The sequence below is a fragment of the Notamacropus eugenii genome, chromosome 6 (genome assembly GCF_028372415.1).
Source record: "Notamacropus eugenii isolate mMacEug1 chromosome 6, mMacEug1.pri_v2, whole genome shotgun sequence".
NCBI lineage: Eukaryota > Metazoa > Chordata > Mammalia > Diprotodontia > Macropodidae > Notamacropus > Notamacropus eugenii.
In genome coordinates, this window is record NC_092877.1 from 247,029,103 (window position 1) to 247,034,185 (window position 5,083).

At 36.3% G+C, this 5,083-nt stretch overlaps 1 pseudogene; it reads left to right on the forward strand.

Annotated features, from left to right (window-relative positions):
* The first annotated feature begins 1,480 nt into the window (after nucleotides 1–1,480).
* LOC140511302 (programmed cell death protein 5 pseudogene) lies at nucleotides 1,481–1,860 on the forward strand (annotated as a pseudogene).
* Nucleotides 1,861–5,083: the final 3,223 nt, after the last annotated feature.

The following is a 5,083-nucleotide window of genomic DNA, read 5'->3' on the forward strand; positions in this document are numbered from 1 at the left end:
TTGATTATTGGAAGCCCAAATGAACAAATAGGAAGCTACAAGATCAGGTATGGACTTTTTCCCAGGAAAGGGGATGATAGGCAGGGAAAGTAGACATGCCCAGTGTTCAAAGAAGAAGCAGACTGCAATGTGTGACAGAAAGGTCCATAAGCTTGTAGCTTGTCTCTCTCTCTCTCTCTCTCTCTCTCTCTCTCTCTCTCTCTCTCTCTCTCTCCTCTCTCTCTCTCTCTCTCTCTCTCTCTTTCTCTCTGTCTCTCTCTCTGTCTCTCTCTCTCTCTTTCTCTCTCTCTCTCTCTCTCTCTCTCTCTCTCTCTCTCTCTCTCTCTCTCTCTCTCTCTCTCTCTCTCTCTCTCTCTCTCTCTCTTCATCTACCTGGCTTTAAATAATCCTAAGAAACAAAACTTGAAAAACAACTACCAAGTATTAACAAGTATTAGAACGGTGCTATTTTAATCTAACCTATAAAGACTGGTGTTATTGAGGTGGGAGAGGGAAAATAAAATTCCTATCTGTCTTAGCCCTGCAGAATCTAATTCTGTTATACATTATTAAGTAATTGAAAGGACAAACATTTTAATGTTGTACATCACAGTAATCAAGTTTAACATGTAATCCCTTGAACACATTTTAGCTGATTTCCCCATTAAGAAACTGTATTACTAGGACTGATATGTGGATAAATAAAACAAATAAAATCAAGTAAAATTCCATTTTCAATACATTATAGAATGAGCTCATATTAATCATCCATTAGAGTTTACCTGATAATTTAAAATTATGAAATGAGAGATGAGGTAAAAGTTTTTTTAGGAAATAATGGGCATGGTCCATATTTGGTGCCTTTTGGTTAAAAAAATTGTAAAAATTCAGGAAAAAAATAGATAAAAAGATATGACTCTAAGCTTGCTACACTAAAAGGGAGCATATTTGAAGTCACATGGGAGACTCAGAGGAAGGACATGTTTTATAACATGAAATCAATTATCCAGAAAAGAAAATGAGGAAAAAAAATAGATACTGATAGGTTATAAGTTGCATAGAGTACTGGACATTAAGCATGAAAGACCTGAGTTTGAATATGGCCCTGAAAACTTGCTACCTGTATTACCTTGGACAAGACATTCAGTCTGTGTCTATTTCAGTTTCCTCAGTTTTAAAGGGGAATTACTAACAAAATCAATCTCACAGGGTTGTTGTGAAGATTAAATTATATATCATCTGTAAAGTACTTTGCAAATCTCAAAGTGCTATATAAATCCTACATTACTACTATTACTACTAATACTACTACATTTAAAAAGACTGAAATATAGCTTAGCAGGGAAATTTCAAATGGATAGTATACTAAAACTAGAGAGGAATGTGACAGAAATGTGTAAGAAAGTCTGTAGAATGTGAAGTGGTGAAGCTTATGTGGAGTCAGGGTCCTCCATCCTTGGTACTATCTAGTCAGCTCATTTTCCATCCCACCATTCCCACCATGGCAGATGAAGACCTGGAAGCCCTGTGGAGGCAGAGGCTGGCTGAACTGTGGGTGAAGCATAAGGATTCTTCTGTTGACCAGCATAGCAGGAGGCAAAACACAAGGAAGCAGCGATGAGAAATGATATTCTAGCTCAAGTTCTGGATCAGTCAGCATGGGTCAGGTTAAGTAATTTAGCACTTGTAAAGTCAGAAAGGGCCACAGTAGTATAATATTACCTTATACAGATGGCAAGATGTGGACAGCTGAGTGGAAAAGTATCAGAGAAAGGACTGATAGAAATTCTTGAAAAAGTAAGCCAGCAAACAAAAAAGAAAATAACAGTTCAATTCAATAGAAGAAAAGTAATGGATTCTGATAAAGATGATGCATATTGAAATTTCATGTTTAAGACTCAAAAATTTCTTGAAAAATTTCTAGGAAAAGATACTTGGCAGAAGTGAAGATTTAAGTAAATGGTAACTTTGCTTTCTACATACATTTTGAGAAAGAGGAGAAAATAAGTAGGACCTACTTATGCAAAATTTTTAAAAAAGAGAATGTTTGCAGAAAAGCTAACGATAAAAAAAATTTATATGAGACACTGATGTAGTGCCTTATAAGTAAAATTCTTTACTTACCTTATCTCACCTGGGCCTCACTACTACTTCAAACACAAACTTGTGAGGTACATACTACAGGGGATTTTTATCCCAGTTTTATTGAAAAAAAAATGGTCCAGAACACTTGATTGTTTTTACAAACTAAAAGATATCAGAGGTAGGATATCAATGTCAGTCTTCATAACTCCCAATCAAGTATTTTACCAGTTATTCAAAACTGATTTTCCTAGAATTTTTCTTTTGAAATTCTGCTTACTGTTTTGATCTATGTTCTCCCTACATATTTCAGACCATGGTGTGATATAAACTGAGGAAAAATGAAAAAAAAAACTTTAAAAATTATGTTTAGGAAAGAAAACAGGGGAAAAGATAAAAATAAATGCTTAAACATGTTGGTGAAATATTAATATCTGGTTAATAATGAAATGTACTGCTAAATTTTATTTGTTAAACTTTATATGCCATATTGTCATCTACATATGCTGTCTGTTTTGTTCATTCTTACCTCATTTATAAATTTGATGAATGTATCATTTATGTCCACGTTCATACCACTGATAAAAATTACCTGATTAGAGGAACTGGAGTTGGTGAACATGTAAAAGAGAAAAAAAAAATAGTTGTGGGAACACTTCCTTTCTTCAAATTTGTAATTTTGCAATGTAGCATAGTAGATAGAAAACTGGACTTGAAGAGAAGACAAATGGGTTAAATACTTGCCTCAATACAAATTAACCATGCTCCTGGCAAGTCACTTTTACTTTAAATATTCTTTGGAACCCTAGGATTACAAATTTCAGAGAAATTTCCAACTTACATTTGTAGAGGGAGTTCCTTGTATTAATGACAGACAGGTCCTATTACTATGAAATTGTAAAGGATTGTTGGAGTGGTTAGGTAGAAAGAACATTGATGTTGTTATGTTCATCCTTCGTTTTCTAAGAGAATCATGACATCATAGAAATGATGACATGATTTGCCTTTCTTTTAATGGATAGAGGGCTGTGCAAGGTCACCAGCCTCAATTTCTCCTGCTGAGTCATATGGATCCAGTGACCAGATAGGATGACTGGAGATGGCCCAGGATACAATGGGAGACCTTGGCCTTTTAGGCTAAGGCCTTTTCAGGTACTCACTTAAAGTGAGACAATGCCCATTCAGTGAATAGGCCTCTTTAAAAGGTAGTTTTGAGGATGGCTCCTTTAGTAGAAAAGAGAAAATAAATAGATAAATCATTCTGGGAGGGGGAGGAGCCTCAGGGTTGTTGTTTCTAAGAGAGATTGTTACTATTGACATTCACTGTAAGACAGGAGGGTCCAAAACCACCCATTGAATGAAGGCTAGGCAGGGACCCTTCACCGTTCAATCCATGAGCTTCAGAGTGTTTGGGGTCCAAGGCTTTAGGGGAAATAAGAAAGCAAAGGGAAGGGAAGGGAAGGGAAGGGAAGGGAAGGGAAGGGAAGGGAAGGGAAGGGAAGGGAAGGGAAGGGAAGGGAAGGAGTTAATCAGCTAGCTGGGTCCCAATTTAGGCAGTTCAGTCTACTCATAGGTTGTGTTCATCCTTCATTTTTGAAGAAGACCATGACATAAAGATGATGACATGACTGGCACTTAACTTTGATTTGAATGAGGGAGGGCTGTGCAAGGTCACCAGTCTCACTTTCTCCTCCTGAGCCATCTGGATCCAGTGACCAAATATTCATCAGGATGCCTGGAGACGGCCCAGGTTACAATCCTGGGGAGTTGTTTATGTATTTTTCCGCTCTTGAACCCATTCCCAGTGAAAGTAGGTTTCTAAAACTCACAGCCATCTACTTCCTCTGTATCAGTTCTTCCTGTCACACCTCATTTGGATAAAATAAGGTCAGTCTTTGTTTTGCTACATACTATTTGTGCAATTTCACAAATTTCTTCATCTCTTTAAGCCTGAGAGTCTTCATTAGTAGATGTCAAATAAAACAAGTTTAATCCGTTGTTCACATAATAGCCCTTTAAATAAATGAAGACGGCTATCAATCCCACCCCTACTCCTTCTCTTTTCCATGTTTACCTTTTCCAGTACTTAACAGATACAGTTTCAAACCTCTTCACCATCCTATTTGTCTTCCTGTAGACATCTTATAAAGTGAAAGTTCGTTTAAGACTACAGTGTCCAAATTAAAGGCAATGCCTCAGATTTAACCATCAGATATCATCTGATTAAAACAGAGCACAGGGGATTAAACCTGCCTTATTCCTGAAAGATGTGCTTCTCTTAAAATAGTGCAAGACTGAATTAGCTTTTTGGTTTCCACATTGCATTCCTGAGCATACATTGAGCTGGGTCCAGTAAACACCCTCAGATGTTTTGGGTTTTTTTTCCTCTCATATAAGCATTTTGCTCCCATACTGCACTTGTGAGGTTTATATAAGACCTTACATTGATTCTTATTGCATTTTTTCTACTAGAGTCAGAGGAATTCTCTAGTCTTTAAAGGCATTTTTAATCCTGACTCCATTATTTAATGTTATCTACTCCTCCCACCTTGTTGCCATCTGCAAATGTGATGAACATGTCATCTTTGTCTTTAACTGAGTCATCTATAAAAATGTTAAATTGTGTAAGGTCAAAGAAGAATCATATAAGCTTCAGTTATTATTATTTCTTTTTAGACAGTAGTAAATCAAGGAAGAATTATTTATGGCAAGAATTAAAAATATAAAGGTTAGGCTTCTTTGGAGAATCTATGGGTCTTAAACTCATACTGTTAACCACAGTTCAGATTTGCTAAATGAGACTGCTTCTGTGTGCTGGTGATAGGGCTCTGATAATAGAACACCATGTAGGTGAGGTGAAACATCTGTTATTCTTCATCAATAGTTAAATGACTCATGCTTTTTAATTAATCACCTTTATTAGAAACTAATTATTAACTTAGATGGCAACTCTGTAATGGTAACTAGATGAACATGAAAAGTAGTGACACCTTGCCAAGAGAGTATCACCCAGCAGTAAGCA